Source organism: Rattus norvegicus, chromosome 5, assembly GCF_021556685.1.
Source record: "Rattus norvegicus strain SHRSP/BbbUtx chromosome 5, alternate assembly SHRSP_T2T, whole genome shotgun sequence".
In the NCBI taxonomy this organism is placed as follows: domain Eukaryota; kingdom Metazoa; phylum Chordata; class Mammalia; order Rodentia; family Muridae; genus Rattus; species Rattus norvegicus.
The window spans coordinates 88826275-88847543 of record NC_141538.1 but is presented as its reverse complement, the minus strand read 5'-3'; the positions used below and the strand labels follow the sequence as shown (position 1 = coordinate 88847543).

Genomic DNA, 21269 nt, shown 5'->3' with positions numbered 1-21269 from the left:
TCCTCCTGTCACAGATTAGGCTCTCCCAGTATGCCTTCTATGTCAAGATAGACTAATATTCCCTGAAACCATGAGCCAAGTTAAGTCTTTCCTCTCTTAAGCTATTATGTTACAGCACAGAAAAAAACCCATATATATATATATATATATATGCAGATTACTCATGTGCACACTAAAGCAACTCCTCTAAAACATACACTACAGTAGTATACTTATAAAGCACAACACACACACATATACACATACCCTTCAGGAACACAGGACCTTAGGAGACAGATATGAAGCAAGACCCGTATAATACATATGGTCCATAAAATACTTTGGTCCAAAAAATTACTTTGCTAACAGTCATTTTAAAGAGATCTTAACTCGTTCCAACATCAATGACAAATCAGCATCCTATATGCATACTACTTTACAAGTGTCAGAATGAAAAGATAATGTGCAGAAAATTAATGTGTCATATGGATCTTTTGACCTTTGTGTGAAACCATCCCTTCTTACAGCTTAGGCCACATTGCTCCTCTGATCATCTCTAGCTAAAAGAGAAGGAAGACAGCAGAGGCAGGACAGGACCTATCTAGATGGGGCTGATGTCAGTAGCAACAGACTCAGTTTATGGTCTTGCACATTAGTGTAACCAGGATAGTATCCCAGTTTACTTTTTACGAGAAATGAAGCTTAGTCCCAGGAAGTGAAATTTATCAGGGTGTTGGATGGTCTGTGTAAATTAATGTTTACCAAGCACTTTGAATAAGATTGAGCTCAAGATTGCTATAATCATAAGAACCTAAGCCCTGAAGCCAGTTCCCTTGCTCTTTGTTTATGCTATAACTTGAATTTATGTTCTTCCTCTTGGTGGGTTTTCTCCAGACAGCTCTATTTCCTTGATGATCTGCACCATCATCCCTCATTGTTGCCTGTGCCGTACCTTACCTGCCCTTGGGGGTTGAGGATGAGTTGGCACAGGGTCAACAACACAGACTCCAGAAACAGGTGATGAATCCTGCAGCAAGCTCATCTGAGCACTGCTGCAAGCAGTATGAAAATACATTCAGCAGTGCCCCCATTGGTTCCAAGAAAGCATCTCTTCTATTCAGCAGTTCCTGATTGGTTGGCATTATTTGCACTAGCAATTCTTGGTCTCTCAGGCATTCCTCAATTAGGTCCTCCTGCAGGAAACTCTTTTGTGGCTATGCAGCCTCCAGCAGTTACACAGAGACAGACCTGTAGTTTCTGCCACACCTGATGACTAATTTCTGCTGATAATGGGTCTTTGCCCCATCTTGACCTCCTATACCCCAAGATTTGATATAAACTCCTCAGTTTACAAGCTCCTTTTAGATTAAGGGGATGCAATGAGCCCAAGGACACATTTCCCCACCTCTGGTGCCAGGCAAAACACCTGGCAATGCTGAGTGACAAGGCACATGGGATCCTTTGAGAGATGTGCAAGAATGGTGGTGTTTCCCATGTTGCCATGCTTCTGAAGACACTTTCCCTCTGGACCCCTTCCAAGGACTGTAGTCTCTTTTCTCTTGGCTTTTCTCTGAGCTTCCAGCTTCTCTTTCATTTCCAAAATCCTCCCACTTACTTTGATATATCATGCTGCATTTTCTTTTTCCAAAACAAGCCTCATTTTTAAACTACTGTGTAATCCAAAGATTTGAAAATCTCCATTTCCTGCTTTGGGAACAGTAGCTCTTAGTCAAATGTACCTTTGGTGCTGAAATCCCTGCTCTCTCGTACTGTGCTAACCCAAGGTCGAGAGAGCGCTATAGTATTCAACAGGAATGGTGTGAATCACTCCAGGTCTTTTGTAAGTGTGTATGTCTTCAATTGCTTTTATTTGTGTGTGTGTGTGTGTGTGTGTGTGTGTGTGTGTGTGTGTGTAGGCACAAAACATCAGTGAAAATAGCACAATATTGACAAGCTCCAAATACTCAGCTTTGTGAGTTTAATTTCCCCAACCTGAGGAATGACAACCTCAAGAGTCCAAGAATGTGGGATCTCTAGAAAAAAAAAGACTGCCATTATCAACCTAATTTTTATTTTTTATGCTTTCTATTTTCTTTTTTTTTTCTGTTCTATCTTTTTTTTTTTATTAACTTGAGTATTTCTTATATACATTTCAAGTGTTATTCCCTTTCCCGGTTTCCGGGCAAAATCCCCCTCCCCCCTCCCCTTCCTTATGGGTGTTCCCCTCGTAAACCTCCACCCATTGCCGCCCTCCCCCCATAGTCTAGTTCACTGGGGGTTCAGTCTTAGCAGGACCCAGGGCTTCCCCTTCCACTGGTGCTCTTACTAGGATATTCATTGCTACCTATGGGGTCAGAGTCCAGGGTCAGTCCATATATAGTCTTTAGGTAGTGGCTTAGTCCCTGGAAGCTCTGGTTGCTTGACATTGTTGTACTTTTGGGGTCTCGAGCCCCTTCAAGCTCTTCCAGTTCTTTCTCTGATTCCTTCAACGGGGGACCTATTCTCAGCTCAGTGGTTTGCTGCTGGCATTCGCCTCTGTATTTGCTGTATTCTGGCTGTGTCTCTCAGGAGCGATCTACATCCGGCTCCTGTCGGTCTGCACTTCTTTGCTTCATCCATCTTGTCCAATTGGGTGGCTGTATATGTATGGGCCACCTGTGGGGCAGGCTCTGAATGGGTGTTCCTTCAGTCTCTGTTTTAATCTTTGCCTCTCCCTTCCCAGCCAAGGGTATTCTTTTTCCTCATTTAAAGAAGGAGTGAAGCATTCACATTTTGATCATCCCTCTTGAGTTTCGTTTGTTCTAGGGATCTAGGGTAATTCAAGCATTTGGGCTAATAGCCACTTATCAATGAGTGCATACCATGTATGTCTTTCTGTGATTGGGTTAGCTCACTCAGGATGATATTTTCCAGTTCCAACCATTTGCCTACGAATTTCATAGACACGTTGTTTTTGATAGCTGAGTAATATTCCATTGTGTAGATGTACCACATTTTCTGTATCCATTCCTCTGTTGAAGGGCATCTCGGTTCTTTCCATTTTCTGGCTATTATAAATAAGGCTGCGATGAACATAGTGGAGCACGTGTCTCTTTTATATGTTGAGGCATCTTTTGGGTATATGCCCAAGAGACGTATAGCTGGATCCTCAGGCAGTTCAATGTCCAATTTTCTGAGGAACCTCCAGACTGATTTCCAGAATGGTTTTACCAGTCTGCAATCCCACCAACAATGGAGGAGTGTTCCTCTTTCTCCACATCCTCGCCAGCATCTGCTGTCACCTGAGTTTTTGATCTTAGCCAATCGCACTGGTGTGAGGTGAAATCTCAGGGTTGTTTTGATTTGCATTTCCCTTATGACTAAAGATGTTGAACATTTCTTTAGGTGTTTCTCAGCCATTCAGCATTCCTCAGCTGTGAATTCTTTGTTTAGCTCTGAACCCCATTTTTTAATAGGGTTATTTGTTTCCCTGCGGTCTAACTTCTTGAGTTCTTTGTATATTTTGGAAATAAGGCCTCTATCTGTTGTAGGATTGGTAAAGATCTTTTCCCAATCTGTTGGTTGCCGTTTTGTCCTAACCACAGTGTCCTTTGCCTTACAGAAGCTTTGCAGTTTTATGAGATCCCATTTGTCGATTCTTGATCTTAGAGCATAAGCCATTGGTGTTTTGTTCAGGAAATTTTTTCCAGTGCCCATGTGTTCCAGATGCTTCCCTAGTTTTTCTTCTATTAGTTTGAGTGTGTCTGGTTTGATGTGGAGGTCCTTGATCCACTTGGACTTAAGCTTTGTACAGGGTGATAAGCATGGATCGATCTGCATTCTTCTACATGCTGCCCTCCAGTTGAACCAGCACCATTTGCTGAAAATGCTATCTTTTTTCCATTGGATGGTTTTGGCTCCTTTGTCAAAAATCAAGTGACCATAGGTGTGTGGGTTCATTTCTGGGTCTTCAATTCTATTCCATTGGTCTATCTGTCTGTCTCTGTACCAATACCATGCAGTTTTTATCACTATTGCTCTGTAATACTGCTTGAGTTCAGGGATAGTGATTCCCCCTGAAGTCCTTTTATTGTTGAGGATAGCTTTAGCTATCCTGGGTTTTTTGTTATTCCAGATGAATTTGCAAATTGTTCTGTCTAACTCTTTGAAGAATTGGATTGGTATTTTGATGGGGATTGCATTGAATCTGTAGATTGCTTTTGGTAAAATGGCCATTTTTACTACATTAATCCTGCCAATCCATGAGCATGGGAGATCTTTCCATCTTCTGAGGTCTTCTTCAATTTCTTTCCTCAGTGTCTTGAAGTTCTTATTGGACAGATCTTTTACTTGCTTGGTTAAAGTCACACCGAGGTACTTTATATTATTTGGGTCTATTATGAAGGGTGTCGTTTCCCTAATTTCTTTCTCGGCTTGTTTCTCTTTTGTATAGAGGAAGGCAACTGATTTATTTGAGTTAATTTTATACCCAGCCACTTTGCTGAAGTTGTTTATCAGCTTTAGTAGTTCTCTGGTGGAACTTTTGGGATCACTTAAATATACTATCATGTCATCTGCAAATAGTGATATTTTGACTTCTTCTTTTCCGATCTGTATCCCCTTGATCTCCTTTTGTTGTCTGATTGCTCTGGCTAGAACTTCAAGAACTATATTGAATAAGTAGGGAGAGAGTGGGCAGCCTTGTCTAGTCCCTGATTTTAGTGGGATTGCTTCGAGTTTCTCTCCATTTAGTTTAATGTTAGCAACTGGTTTGCTGTATATGGCTTTTACTATGTTTAGGTATGGGCCTTGAATTCCTATTCTTTCCAGGACTTTTATCATGAAGGGGTGTTGAATTTTGTCAAATGCTTTCTCAGCATCTAATGAAATGATCATGTGGTTTTGTTCTTTCAGTTTGTTTATATGATGGATCACGTTGATGGTTTTCCGTATATTAAACCATCCCTGCATGCCTGGGATGAAGCCTACTTGATCATGGTGGATGATTGTTTTGATGTGCTCTTGAATTCGGTTTGCCAGAATTTTATTGAGTATTTTTGCGTCGATATTCATAAGGGAAATTGGTCTGAAGTTCTCTTTCTTTGTTGTGTCTTTGTGTGGTTTAGGTATAAGAGTAATTGTGGCTTCGTAGAAGGAATTCGGTAGTGCTCCATCTGTTTCAATTTTGTGGAATAGTTTGGATAATATTGGTATGAGGTCTTCTATGAAGGTTTGATAGAATTCTGCACTAAACCCGTCTGGACCTGGGCTCTTTTTGGTTGGAAGACCTTTAATGACTGCTTCTATTTCCTTAGGAGTTATGGGGTTGTTTAACTGGTTTATCTGTTCCTGATTTAACTTCGATACCTGGTATCTGTCTAGGAAATTGTCCATTTCCTGAAGATTTTCAAATTTTGTTGAATATAGGTTTTTATAGTAAGATCTGATGATTTTTTGAATTTCCTCTGAATCTGTAGTTATGTCTCCCTTTTCATTTCTAATTTTGTTAATTTGGACGCACTCTCTGTGTCCTCTCGTTAGTCTGGCTAAGGGTTTATCTATCTTGTTGATTTTCTCAAAGAACCAACTTTTGGTTCTGTTGATTCTTTCTATGGTCCTTTTTGTTTCTACTTGGTTGATTTCAGCTCTGAGTTTGATTATTTCCTGCCTTCTACTCCTCCTGGGTGTATTTGCTTCTTTTTGTTCTAGAGCTTTTAGGTGTGCTGTCAAGCTGCTGACATATGCTCTTTCCTGTTTCTTTCTGCAGGCACTCAGCGCTATGAGTTTTCCTCTTAGCACAGCTTTCATTGTGTCCCATAAGTTTGGGTATGTTGTACCTTCATTTTCATTAAATTCTAAAAAGTTTTTAATTTCTTTCTTTATTTCTTCCTTGACCAGGTTATCATTGAGTAGAGCATTGTTCAATTTCCACGTATATGTGGGCATTCTTCCCTTATTGTTATTGAAGACCAGTTTTAGGCCGTGGTGGTCCGATAGCATGCATGGGATTATCTCTATCTTTCTGTACCTGTTGAGGCCCGTTTTTTGACCAATTATATGGTCAATTTTGGAGAAAGTACCATGAGGAGCTGAGAAGAAGGTATATCCTTTTGCTTTAGGATAGAATGTTCTATAAATATCCGTTAAGTCCATTTGGCTCATGACTTCTCTTAGTCTGTCGACATCACTGTTTAATTTCTGTTTCCATGATCTGTCCATTGATGAGAGTGGGGTGTTGAAGTCTCCCACTATTATTGTGTGAGGTGCAATGTGTGTTTTGAGCTTTAGTAAGGTTTCTTTTACGTATGTAGGTGCCCTTGTATTTGGGGCATAGATATATAGGATTGAGAGTTCATCTTGGTGGATTTTTCCTTTGATGAATATGAAGTGTCCTTCCTTATCTTTTTTGATGACTTTTAGTTGGAAATTGATTTTATTTGATATTAGAATGGCTACTCCAGCTTGCTTCTTCTGACCATTTGCTTGGAAAGTTGTTTTCCAGCCTTTCACTCTGAGGTAGTGTCTGTCTTTGTCTCTGAGGTGTGTTTCCTGTAGGCAGCAGAATGCAGGGTCCTCATTGCGTATCCAGTTTGTTAATCTATGTCTTTTTATTGGGGAGTTGAGGCCATTGATATTGAGAGATATTAAGGAATAGTGATTATTGCTTCCCTTTATATTCATATTTGGATGTGAGGTTATGTTTGTGTGCTTTCATTCTCTTTGTTTTGTTGCCAAGACGATTAGTTTCTTGCTTCCTCTAGGGTATAGCTTGCCTCCTTATGTTGGGCTTTACCATTTATTATCCTTTGTAGTGCTGGATTTGTAGAAAGATATTGTGTAAATTTGGTTTTGTCAAGGAATATCTTGGTTTCTCCATCAATGTTAATTGAGAGTTTTGCTGGATACAGTAACCTGGGCTGGCATTTGTGTTCTCTTAGGGTCTGTATGACATCAGTCCAGGATCTTCTGGTCTTCATAGTTTCTGGCGAGAAGTCTGGTGTGATTCTGATAGGTCTCCCTTTATATGTTACTTGACCTTTTTCCCTTACTGCTTTTAATATTCTTTCTTTATTTTGTGCGTTTGGTGTTTTGACAATTATGTGACGGGAGGTGTTTCTTTTCTGGTCCAATCTATTTGGAGTTCTGTAGGCTTCCTGTATGTCTATGGGTATCTCTTTTTTTAGGTTAGGGAAGTTTTCTTCTATGATTTTGTTGAAGATATTTACTGGTCCTTTGAGCTGGGAGTCTTCACTCTCTTCTATACCTATTATCCTTAGGTTTGATCTTCTCATTGAGTCCTGGATTTCCTGTATGTTTTGGACCAGTAGCTTTTTCCGCTTTACATTATCTTTGACAGTTGAGTCAATGATTTCTATGGAATCTTCTGCTCCTGAGATTCTCTCTTCCATCTCTTGAATTCTGTTGGTGAGGCTTGTATCTACAGCTCCTTGTCTCTTCTTTTGGTTTTCTATATCCAGGGTTGTTTCCATGTGTTCTTTCTTGATTGCTTCTATTTCCATTTTTAATTCCTTCAACTGTTTGATTGTGTTTTCCTGGAATTCTTTCAGGGATTTTTGCGATTCCTCTCTGTAGGCTTTTACTTGTTTATTAATGTTTTCCTGTGCTTCCCTAAGTGTGTTCATGTCTTTCTTGAAGTCCTCCAGCATCATGATCAAATATGATTTTGTAACTAGATCTTGCTTTTCTGGTGTGTTTGGATATTCCATGTTTGTTTTGGTGGGAGAATTGGGCTCCGATGATGGCATGTAGTCTTGGTTTCTGTTGCTTGGGTTCCTGCGCTTGCCTCTCGCCATCAGATTATCTCTAGTGTTACTTTGTTCTGCTATTTCTGACAGTGGCTAGACTGTCCTATAAGCCTGTGTGACAGGAGTGCTGTAGACCTGTTTTCCTCTCTTTCAGTCAGTTATGGGGACAGAGTGTTCTGCTTTCTGGCGTGTAGTTTTTCCTCTCTACAGGTCTTCAGCTGTTCCTGTGGGCCTGTGTCTTGAGTTCACCAGGCAGCTTTCTTGCAGCAGAAAATTTGGTCTTACCTGTGGTCCCGAGGCTCGGGTTCGCTCGTGGGGTGCTCCCCACGGGCTCTCTGCAGCGGCAGCAACCAGGAAGACCTGTGCCGCCCCTTCCGGGAACTTCAGTGCACCAGGGTTCCAGATGGTCTTTGGCTTTTTCCTCTGGCGTCCGAGATGTGTGTGCAGGGAGCAGTCACTTCTGGTTTCCCAGGCTTGTCTGCCTCTCTGAAGGTTTAGCTCTCCCTCCCACGGGATTTGGGTGCAGAGAACTGTTTATCCGGTCTGTTTCTTTCAGGTTCCGGCGGTGTCTCAGGCACAGGGGTCCTGCCGCTCCTGGGCCCTTCCCCACGGGAGCCCAGAGGCCTTATACAGTTTCCTCTTGGGCCAGGGATGTGGGCAGGGGTGAGCAGAGTTGGTGGTCTCTTCCACTCTGCAGCCTCAGGAGTGCCCACCTGACCAGGCGGTTGGGTCTCTCTCTCACCGGGTCTGGGAGCAGAGAGCTGCTGCGGGCCGGGATCCGCGGGTGTGGGACTTCTGGTAAACACAGAACGTGCCCGGTCCTAGAGAAATTCTGCTTTCCTGTGTCCCAAGCTCACCAGGCAGCTTTCTTGCAGCAGAAAATTTGGTCTTACCTGTGGTCCCGAGGCTCAGGTTCGCTCGTGGGGTGCTCCCCACGGGCTCTCTGCAGCGGCAGCAACCAGGAAGACCTGTGCTGCCCCTTCAGGGAGCTTCAGTGCACCAGGGTTCCAGATGGTCTTTGGCTTTTTCCTCTGGCGTCTGAGATGTGTGTGCAGGGAGCAGTCACTTCTGGTTTCCCAGGCTTGTCTGCCTCTCTGAAGGTTTAGCTCTCCCTCCCACGGGATTTGGGTGCAGAGAACTGTTTATCCGGTCTGTTTCTTTCAGGTTCCGGCGGTCGCTTTCTATTTTCTTAGTCCTTGCTCCATAGCAGTGGCCATAGTTGTCTGGAGGTATGTCCCACGTAGGAAAGTATTCGCTCTAGAGATTTGTAGATTTTTTTCTTGGTACTTGCTAAGCATATAGCTCCCAGCTCATGTTTTGGTTGTGCTCTTAGAGACTGGGAATGGAGGTTTGAGTGGCCTCTTATGAGAGAGATGAGGAAAACTGACTGAAGGTTCCCTCAGGTCTCTCCTTTGAGGTAGCTTGAGAATCCTTGTATTCTCTGTCATGTTCTCCTTATCAACATTTTGTAACATACATGCCTCATCTGTACTAATAATAGCTCCCACTTGTGGAACATTCACTGAGTGCAGGCAGGGAATGAAGTGTTTTTTATATGCATTTATTTAATTTTTTCTTAATCTCCTTATGGCCCTGCCGTCAGGAGCAGATGGAAGAAACCACAACTACCACTCCACAGTATGTATGCTTGTCACAAGTGCCAGATATGAAGTAACTCAGTCATCTCTTAAGTACTGTCTCCTTGGTCCTCACAGCCCTCTAGCCATTCTAAGGTAGTTATATTTTTGAGAGTGTAGGTGATTTGACCAAAGGTATGCAACCTGAGGTGGAAGAGGAAGAATAAAGGAATTGATAAAAGGCAGATGGTGAGAAAATGATGCATTTCCTGACTTGTACAGAGAGAACAGAGAGAACATAACTTCTCCTTGCAAGCTGAAACCACTTACAATTACTTCATGGAACATTCTTGCCCAGGCAACAACCAACCAGAGACAATTTATGACTCTTGCTGGGGACAGTTGAAACCCTCATCTGTGCAGTGAAAGAGGGCGTGGATATTAGCCCAAATGCTCAAATTACCTTAAATGTACAGAACACATGAAACTCAAGAAGGATGACCAAAATGCGGATGCTTCACTCCTTTTTTTAAAATTTTTTTTTATTAACTTGAGTATTTCTTATTTACATTTCAAATGTTATTCCCTTTCCCGGTTTCCAGGCAAACATCCCCCTAATCCCTCCCCCTCCCCTTCTTTATGGGTGTTCCCCTCCCCACCTTCCCCCATTGCCGCCCTCCCCCCAACAATCACGTTCACTGGGGGTTCAGTCTTAGCAGGACCAAGGGCTTCCCCTTCCACTGGTGATCTTACTAGGATATTCATTGCTACCTATGAGGTCAGAGTCCAGGGTCAGTCCATGTATAGTCTTTGGGTAGGGGCTTAGTCCCTGGAAGCTCTGGTTGCTTGGCATTGTTGTTCATAAGGGGTCCCGAGCCCCTTCAAGCTCTTCCAGTTCTTTCTCTGATTCCTTCAACGGGGGTTCTATTCTCAGTTCAGTGGTTTGCTGCTGGCATTCGCCTCTGTATTTGCTGTATTCTGGCTGTGTCTCTCAGGAGCGATCTACATCCGGCTCCTGTCGGTCTGCACTTCTTTGCTTCATCCATCTTGTCTAATTGGGGGGATGTATATGTATGGGCCACATGTGGGGCAGGCTCTGAATGGGAGTTCCTTCAGTCTCTGTTTTAATCTTTGCCTCTCTCTTCCCTGCCAAGGGTATTCTTGTTCCCCTTTTAAAGAAGGAGTGAAGCATTCACATTTTGATCATCGGTCTTGAGTTTCATGCTTCACTCCTTCTTTAAAAGGGGAACAAGAATACCCTTGGGAGGGGATAGGGAGGCAAAGTTTAGAACAGAGACTGAAGGAACACCCATTCAGAGCCTGCCCCACAGGTGGCCCATACATATACATCCACCAAACTGGATAAGATGGATGAGGCAAAGAAGTACAGGAACCGGATGTAGATCGCTCCTGAGAGACACAGCCAGAATATGACAAATACAGAGGCGAATGCCAGCAGCAAACCACTGCATTGAGAACGGGACTCCCGTTGAAGGAATCAGAGAAAGGGCTGAAAGAGCTTGAAGGGGCTTGAGACCCCATATGAACAACAATGCCAACCAACCAGGGCTTCCAGGGACTAAGCCACTACCCAAAGACTATACAGGGGCTGACTCTGGGCTCCAACTGCATAGGTAGCAATGAATATCCTAGTAAGAGCACCAGTGGAAGGGGAAGCCCTTGGTCCTGCAAAGACTGAACCCCCAGTGAAAGGGATTGTTGGGAGGAGGGTGGTAATGGGGGGAGGATGGGGAGGGGAACACCCATAAAGAAGGGGAAGTGGAGGGATTAGGGGGATGTTGACCTTGAAACCGGGAAAGGGAATAACAATTGTAATGTAAATAAGAAATACCCAATTTAATAAAAATGGAGAGAAAAAAAAAAGTGATACTACAGTCTCTCCACATTCTCTACTGATCAGTATTAGAGCTAGGGAAAAACAAACTAACCCTTCTTAGTGGTGTGGGATTAGAAGTGTCTGTCAGAAGTTGGAAATACTCAGTGAGCACTTTACCTGAAAGCCTGTTGGCCAACTGGAGTTTAATCCTTGGAACTCATGTAAAGTTAGAAAGAGAAACCCAGGCAAACAAGCTTGTCCTCTGGCCTCTACACATACTTGCCGTAGCAAATACCTTGCACATATCACACATACAATAGTATTATTTTTAATGTTAAAAAAGGGTTGAGAATACCTTTAGAAGTGTGACAGAATTAGAATATTTATTATACAATTAGGGCATTTTTTTTTAGCTAATGAAGCATTTTTATCTTTGTGTTTGTATGTGTGTGTGCCCCCACTTGTGTGTTTTATGAGCATGTATGCCAGGGCAGCACACATGTCATATTAAATAGTTTAAATTCCCTCCCCCATTTTTGAGGCAGTGTGTTTCACTGAATATGGTGATTACTATTTTGGCTAGACTAGATGGCCGTCTAACCCCTGCAATCTCTGTGTCTCTGCCTGATAGAGCTAGGGATACAAGTGTGATGCCATGGCCAGCTCTTTAAATGTTGATTCGAGGATTCAAACTCAAGTCCTCATGTGTGTGTAGCAAGTATTTTATTCAATGAATGACCATTCCAGCCAAAATTATTTATTAACCAAATAAACTGATCACACATTGTACCTCAGGGAATAATAGGAAAAAGTTAATCATTATTCCCCCTTCAGTCAAAGAAAAGAGAGCATCCATCTTCAAAATATTTGTATGACTCATATCACATGAGCTTTCTCTTATTTTTACAGGTCCCATTATCTATGCAGGAGCGCTGACTGATGTTTGAGCATTCACCAGCACCCAATCCCCTGGGAACTAGCCCTACTTTCCACACAGGCAGAATTGCTCTAAGATTATTATAGCTTGTAAAGAAATGCAGTCTAAGCTGTCAAGGTACACAGAGTGCAGAATTTAGGAGACTTGTCAATCCTGTATGAGTAAAGGGAATAATTGATCAGTGGCACCCTTCTCTTTAAACACACTTCACATCCTGAAAGAGAGTCATCATTTACATATAAACTGGCACTTTGGAGTTTTCTGAACACTTCATGCCCATTATCCTATTGAGCCACCCAGGAGTCTAGTGAGATGGATTATGAGGGAGACTCAGAGACACTTGATACGTTACACAGGAATCCAGGGCTCTGACTTAAAATTCATTGCTCCATTCACCAGACTAAGTTACTACTCTAATCAAATCACCTTTCAGATTTCTGTTTGCTTGAGTGAAAAGCCCCATTTCTCATAGGAATGTGTTCTCAATCATTTGTGGGGTAAAAAAATGCAACTATATTAAAGAATGATTCTATCAAATTATGGAGCCAAGGCATGGCAAGAGATAAAGTGTTTCTGGTAGAGAGCTCCATATTCTTCTGAGTTAGTGCCAAGTTCAGGGGGTTTCTTGGACCATAGTCAAGGAAAAGAAATAGCCTCAAGGAGAAATTTTCAAGGTGATCAACTTCCAGATTGACTTGATGATTAGATGTCATGTAGAACCACAGCAAGTACCTTACTTTCAAATCCAGCAGATGGTAGACATGTCTGGAAATACTTCTTTCCAGGATTTCCTCTGCAACCAGGCCCTAAGAGCCAAGCAGACATCTGAGTCATTATTTCATCAGCGAGGGCTATACTGGCTGCCAACAGGCATAGCTTAGGATTGCAATCCAAGTCATGTTTCCTAGACCAGAGGGCCAACAATAGTCTCTAAGAAAGATTCAAGGCATCAAGAACTTTGAGGTCTTAGTGATACACTTCAGACTTGGGGTAATGAGATAATAAGGCAATGCATGCATCTGTCTGGTTTAGAAATGTCAGTTTCTGTTTTGTTCTGTTTGCCTGATAGAAGGCCAGAAATCTGGGGTAGAGCTCATTTGAGCTTTCAGGTAGGTCTCTTCCACTATTTTATCTACCTATCATGTTTTGTTTTCTTAAATGTTACAACTTTGAGTTGGGATCCTAGCTCAATCAGTACAGTGATTTACCTTGGAAGCATAATAAATTCAGTTCTATTTCTGTAACCCATGCAAAATGCCAGATATGGATGTGTGTGCCTTTAATCCCCGCACTGTGGAGGCAAAGACAGGCAGTTTCCTTGAGCTTACCTTCCAGCTAGCCAATGAGAGATCTTTTCTCAAAGAAAAGGTAGGTGATGCTTGAGAAAGAACAACCAAGTCTGCTTTTCAGCCTACATATGAGTACAAATATCTACATGCACACACACATTCATATACCTATATACAAAGAACCAAGCACACACATGTATGCATTCTTACAAACACACCAACCAATAATGAGGTACAGCTCATTTTTTGTCTTGATCCATGGACTTTTCTGCATGTGTTTTCTAATTGTCTCAGGCTCAGTACCAGAGGATAGGCAGTTTTTGATGGTACAGTCCATCCTTCAGCATCAGAGTCTGAGTTGAAAAGCTTCTTTTGAAGGCTGTTGCAATTTTAGCAACTTCCTAACAGGTATGGTGGTTGTGTCTTAGTTTTTGTTTTAGTTATGGTTTCTATTGCTATATTAAAACACCGAAAACACCATGACCAAAATAAACTGGGAAAGAAATGGTTTGTTTCAGCTTAAACCAGCCACACCACAGCCCAACGTATTAGGAGGTCAGGGCAGGAACTGGAGGCAGGAATTTAAGCAGAGATGTGGAGGAATGCTGTTTGCTGGATTACTATTCATGGCAAGCTCAAACTGTTTTCTAATTATACCCCAGGACTGCCTGTGCAGGGATGGCACTATGACAATGATCTGGAACTTCTCACGTCAATCATTCAGCAAGAAAATTAAATATGGGCTGGTCCACAGGCCAGTGTTATGAGGACACTTCCTCAGTTGCAGTTTGTTCTCTGATAACTCTAGCTTAGGTCAAGTTAACAAAAATTAATTATAACAGGTAGTCAAGATGAAACAGTCTTGGAATAATTATTCATAGTAGTTCATTTCTTTATAAAAATATAACAATTGTAGATCGTGTTTTTTAGACTACTAGGAAATGTGAGTATAGATATGTTTATGTGTCCTGCTTCAGTGACACAGCAGTCTGATGGTGGAGCTGGGATGGGAGATGGTGCTCTTTTCTTGACCACATCTCCCCCTCCAAAAATTGCCTTCCTTAGGTATTCATTATTTGTTTACACCTTTCTTCATTCCTGTTCCAGACAGGATTGCAAGCAGTCACTCTCCCACAAAGTTTACTACCTCATCGTTACCATTTACCACTTTGAAATCATAGAAGTTTACCACTTCCCCTCATAAAGCCAACATGGAAATGTGGTATGATTGTATATCAGTGAAATGTATTCACTTTGACCTCTCTGGGGATTTGAAAGTTTTTTTTTTTCTTTACCCAGGAAAACTATTCTTTACTCTGTAGTTTTACTGTAACTTTGGTCAGAAGCAATGATGCGCTGAGCTCCTGAAGGTATTTTGAAGGATTCTTGGATGCTGGTTAGGAGTTCAAACCAGGAGAATAGGACTTCCCAGGTGCAGTCTTAGTTTTACCACTTATTACATATGATATTTCAAGTGTGTTATGTCATCAAACTGAACCTCATCTTTCTTATTTGTAATGTGGAATTTCTTGAGAGAATCGACTCTAGGTGAAGAGTAATATCTCACTCTAGGAGTTAAACACTTTACAAGCTTTGTATTCTTTCACTGTTTCAACCATCCAATGAAATAGCTTTTCCATTTTAGAGTTAAGGAGAAAAATGTAGAGTCATTCAGTTTCTTGCTCAAAGATGCAAAACAAGAAATCGGAGAAGGTAGGGTTTAAATTCAGGCTGTGTTGCTGGAACAAATATCAGTGATTGGTAGTCAGAAAGAATGCCACTTAAACCTGTGACTAGAACCGCACATCTTATATGCATTGACCTATTTGAACGATGCCCTTCTTGGTATATGATAAATGATCAGTGCATAGGAAATTTTTCTAACTTTTCTTATGTTTTCAGTAATAGAGGAAAATATTGGTGCTTGGAATGAATAAATTCTTTTAGTTTAAATACTCCAAAATAGTACGGAAGTAATAAAACCTGGATCCTACCTCCATTTAGGACTATATTGTTTGGTTGAGATGATATTACTTAAGTCTTCTAGAGGTGGGTGGCAAGCGGGCTTTTGGGTGGCCATGATCTCTTTTTGCAACCTTCATTGTCTACCAGTTTCCCACGAACACTGGACACTTCTCTCATGGCCTCTTTCTTACTTTTGCCATAGAGAATTCCTGGGCAGGTCATTTTTCTTCATCTTCCTCCTCTATCACTTATAACCTACAATGATATTCCTATATTAGTTAATTTATTGAATTCTTGTTATCTTTTCTGGAATCAACATTTTTGAAAAACTTTTGCTGGCACTTACCTGTATCTGGTGTCCTGCCCCAGGCAGAATGTAAATCACTCTCCTCTGCCAATATTCCTGAAAAACCAGAGTGGCTATTATCTCAGCTGTGTCCATCTAGGAGCATGTGGTGAATACCTTCAAGGTAGGAATTACACAATTTACACTTTGATTTCAATGTTCTTCACTGTATCCTTCACAGTTAAATATAAATTTGGTTTCTATTTATAAGAGTCTACCTCTGTCTTAGTAAGGGTTTTACTGCTGTGAACAAAAACCATGAACAAGGCAACTCTTATAAGAACATTTAATTGAGGCTGGTTTACAGGTTCAGAGGTTTAGTCCAGTATCATCAAGGTGGGAATATAGCAGCATCCAGGTAGACATAGTACAGGAAGAGCTGAGAGTTCTACATCTTCACCTGAAGGTTGCTAGCAGAATACTTGGTCCCAGGCAGCAAGGACAAGGGTATGAAAGCCCAAACCCACAAGGCCACATCTTCTCCAATGAGACCACACCTCTCAACATTGCCACTCACTGAGCCAAGGATATACAAACCATCACAATCCAGATCCTATCCCCCATAGGCTTGTCCAAACATATGAGTTTATGGTGGTCATATCTAAGCATAGCATAATGCAAAACACATTTAGTCCAACTTCAAAAGTACCCATAGCAATCTCAACAATGTTAAAAGTGAAAAGTTCTAAGTCTCCTCTTAGATTCATCCAATCATTTAACTGTAATTCCCACAGCAAGATAGGAAATAAGCTGGGCAAGCTCCAAAATTTGCATCTCTATAGCTGATGTCAAAGCTGTCTTCAGATTTTCAACTCCATTTTAACTTTGTTGACTACAAAAAAAACTTCTTCCTCCTGGCTGGTGCCACTCCCTGTTATCAGCTTTCCTCAGCAGATAGCCTGTGTCTCAGGCATATCGAACATCTTATGCTGTCCTAGGCATCTTCAATTTATAGCTTCTTGTTTCAATGTATTGATCCACACATGATCTTCTGGCTCCTCCAAAGGGCGGGTGTCACTTCTCCAGCTCTGCCCTCTGGTGCACTCGGAGCCCAGGTTGATCTACTCCATTGCCACTGCTATTCTTGGTGATCATTTCATGGTACTGGCATCTCCAATACACTGGGCTCTTCTGATACAACTAGGCTTCAACAGTAGCCTCTAATAGGCTCTCTTTATGGTGCCAAGCCTGAAATCCTCTGTATAACCCCTTCAGTTCTGGGCTATCAACTACAACTGAGGCTGTACCTTCACTAATGACCTCAAACAGTGCCAAGTCACAGCTTCTCTTTATGATCCTTTCATACCTTCAAAACTAGTAACACCTAGGTGACTCTTACACATTACCAAGTAATGCTGCAGCATGGGGGGTTCCTCCATGGCTATCTCTGGAACACAGCTTCTTTGTACTCTCAGAAAACACTTCCCAGAAGATTTCACCTCAGTGATGCTGGTCTCTTCTTAACCACCTCTAATTTCTTAGCTCCATCTAACCAGCATCAATTGTCCCAGTAGTTCCTTCTATTTTTCACTCTAAAGCCAGAGCCACATGGTTGAGGCTGCTGAGTTCTGCTGCTTGCAGGAGCTAGAACATGGCTCCCTTGTTCTATTACATTATCACTAGCTTGCTCTTTTTCAGCTCTTTCACTGCCTCAGTGTGACTGTCCTGGATCTTGCTCTGTGGATTGATGTTGAGCTTAGAGATCTACATGCCTGTCTGCTGGGATTAAAAGTGTGTACCACCATGCCTGGATTTAAGTTTTTCTTCACCTAGAACGTACTGCCTCATGCTGGCCTCCGTTGAGCTCAGAGGTCTGTTTGACTTTATCTCCTGAGATTAATGGTGGACACCACCTTTTCTGGATCTAACCTTAGCTGGGTAGGGTCTTGGCATACAGTCCCACTCCGTTCATTCAATTTAATATCCTTGACCACAAGATTCTACTCCATTTTACTTCCTGGTCCATTTAATACTCTAACCATATACTTTATATTTTTCCTTTCTCAGCTTGCTATGCTTGTTTAAAACATTCCTCATGAGACTTAACTAATAAACAAAGTCTATGATTGGTGTTTCTGAGACTTCCTTTGTCAATGCAACTAATCTGACTCTCTTCACCTTATACTCAGGCAGATTTTGCAGACAAGGGCAAAAGTTAGCCACATTCTTCACCAAAATACCACAAAAACAGCCTCTGGACTACATACCGAAATTCTTCTCCACTGAAACCTCTTGGGCCAGGTCAACACAGTTCAAGTCACTCATAGCAACAGAGTCTTCCATATTCCTTCTAGGATAGGCCATTTAGCCCCACTAAAAGCATTCTAGTGCTTTCCAAATCCAAAGTTCCAAAGTCCACATTGTTCCAAACAAAACCATGGTCAGACCTATCATATCAATACCCCACTACTGGAAGCAACTTCTGTCTTAGTTAGGGTTTTACTGCTTTGAACAGATACCATGATCAAGGCAATTATTATTTTTTATTATTAATACAGTATTTATTTGTCTTCTCTCTGCCAAACTCTGAACCAAACACTTTCCCCAGATTTCTTAGGAAGGTACAGGAAAAGAAAAAAAACGGGGCAGAAGAGACAAGAAAGAAATATGGAAGGGGAAAGTGGAGACAGCTGCTTCACTTGGCAAAAAGGATGAGAAAGGCCACCCACCATTAGGCTAAAGAGCCCCATGGCCTCTGAGAGGGCAAAGCCCAGACTCATATAGGAGAAGAATTTTTGCTTCAGAGAAGGGTTCCTGGCACAGCCAGTTATAAGACTCCTAAAAACAGTTCCAATCCCTCAATCCCTGCCCCAGAGTTATCCACCCCAACTGTAGCAGCCCCAGCTCCAATGAACTTGGCAGCTGTGCTGATGATGTCCCTTGAAATGGCACTGGTTTGGAAGCTGCAGCTAGGAATAAGTAAGTTCAAAGGCCACAGAACCACCAAGCTGCTGAGATCCTCATCTGTTGGCATCTTTGGTCCCTTAACTCCACTGCAGACAGCTGATGACTCAGCAGCTGAGAGGTGCTCCTGATCAGGGAGCAGGGAGGGACAAACCTGGTGCAGGCACATGTTTTCAGGGATGAGGGGCCAAGGCAGGATGCTGTTCCCAGGGTAGAGAAGATAGAGAGGGCAACAACTCTTATAAGAACAACATTGGCTTACAGGTTCAGAGATTCAATCCAGTATCATCAAGGTGGGAACATGGCAGCATCCAGGCAGACATAGTACAGGAAGAGCTGAGAGTTCTATATCTTCATCTGAAGGCTGCTAGCAGAATACTTGCTCCCAGGCAGCAAGGACAAGGGTATTAAAACCCAAACCCACAAGGCCACACCTACTCCAACAAGGCCACATGTCTTACATTGCCACTCCCTGGACCAAGCAAATACAACCCATCACAACTCCTTAACTGCTGGGTAGGAGACAGAAACATCTTTCCTAGGGAAAAAACAGATACATAATAGTCCATTCAGCAAATTATCTATGTAAATATTCAAAACATGTTCAATGTCTCTTTTCTATTTTTTCTGGTATTGTTCTAGACCTTAGAGATACAGTGCTGATAAACAGTACCCTTAAGGTCCCAACTGTCACTGAATATCAATTGAGAGAAAATTGACATAGTTGAACTTATTAGCCAAACCAGCTCTGCAAAGTATAATGTCTTCATATGACACCTATTTTATTTAAATTACAGTCCTGTTGGCTGTGACTGGAAAGGTCTAGGTTTAGTTCCTCACTGCATTCACATATGCATCTCTAGTCAGCTTGTGTTTGATTGATATAGGGAGCTACCATTGGCTATCTGGAAGTTTGCAGAATATTAGCTGAAGAGTCATGGAAAATATGTTTAAGCCTGACACCCTTACATTCTTCAAGTGGTCACCACCTCGTGTCACAACAGGAGGAGCAAGCTACATGCATGGAGATCATCAAATCTCCTTGTACAATGTTCGTTATTGTTTTATTAGCTAAACATAACACATGGCTGTTCTATCATACTTTTCTGTTAATTTGAAAAAACATGGAAGCCACGTACGTATTGGCTCATTTGCATCCTGGCTCTTGGTCAGCTGGCTTTCTTATTTATCCTAGACTCACCGACCCACAGTGGACCCACAGTGGGTAGGAGCCTCCCACATCAAACATCCACATAATATCTCACAGATATGGCCCCATGCCAATCGGATATAGGAAAGTTTGAATTTAAATTTCTTTTTCTAAGGTGTTACCAGGTTATATCAGGTCAACCCCTAAAACGCACCAAATCAGTGGCCAAAATTCTAGTGTCTCTATGTCTGCGAATGAAATATGTATAGACAGAAAGGATAGATGAGAATTTGTGCCTGCTTTTATAGTCCAAGTTTAGGTATTATTTGGCTATTTCTTAAAGTCAGCCATGTCTCTCCCACTGTCATCACAGTCTCCCTTGAAACCTAGACCTTCTTAGACACATATTCTTTTTTTTTCCTAATTCCAAGTTTATTCCAATTTCACACACCTTTATTTTGACAGCATTTCAAGAGAGTTACAGGAAATCAGCTGGGAGTCTAGTAGAATACTTACAATGGAAGTCTTTGAGTCTTCTTTGTTTTTTCTTTCTTTTTTTTTTAATTAACTTGAGTATTTCTTATATACATTTCGAGTGTTATTCCCCGGGCAAACATCCCCCTCCCCCCCCCCCTTTCTTAACGGTGTTCCCCTCCCCATCCTCCCCCCATTGCTGCCCTCCCCCCAACAATCTAGTTCACTGGGGATTCAGTCTTAGCAGGACCAAGGGCTTCCCCTTCCACTGGTGATCTTACTAGGATATTCATTGCTACCTATGAGGTCAGAGTCCAGGGTCAGTCCATGTATAGTCTTTAGGTAGTGGCTTAGTCCCTGGAAGCTCTGGTTGCTTGGCATTGTTGTTCATAAGGGGTCTCGAGCCCCTTCAAGCTCTTCCAGTTCTTTCTCTGATTCCTTCAACGGGGGTCCTATTCTCAGTTCAGTGGTTTGCTGCTGGCATTCGCCTCTGTGTTTGCTTTAGACACATATTCTTAAATGCATGGCAAGAATAGCTTTTGTAAACTGAAATCCTCCCTTGCACATGATCTTTATGTTCAAACTCTGCCTCACACCTGTTCTAAGGTAAAGCAAAACAAGCTTATTATTTGTACAAATGCATTTGAGATCTCCACCAAAAAGTACATCCTTCCTCCCTCATAGCCCACCATCCCCCTGTTTCCTCGGGATCCAGGAATACTGGCATCCTTCCAACTCTTTAAATATTGGTGATACCTCTGGTGCCAGAGACTTTGTTCTAGAATGCTTTTCACTTGCTTTTATCTAACACATTCTGTTGATCATTGTTTAGCCCCAGAACTAATACCACCTCCTTAGTGACTCTCTTCTGAGGCTCACTCAGTCAGGTTCTTGTTATGTGCATCATACACCCTTACTCTTTCCCTGTGAAACAGGTGCACAGATTATAATTATGAACGTGGGTGGTGACTTGGACAGATATATTTTCTTCACTACAATCTTCAGGGAATAGAATTTCTATTTTGCTTGCCAAGCCACCCAAGAAGCTTAGCACAGCATTTGGCAC

At 42.0% G+C, this 21269-nt stretch overlaps 1 pseudogene; it reads right to left on the bottom strand.

Moving 5' to 3' along the window:
* Positions 1-15771: 15771 nt before the first annotated feature.
* LOC148005854 (ATP synthase F(0) complex subunit C2, mitochondrial pseudogene) lies at positions 15772-20930 on the bottom strand (annotated as a pseudogene).
* Positions 20931-21269: the final 339 nt, after the last annotated feature.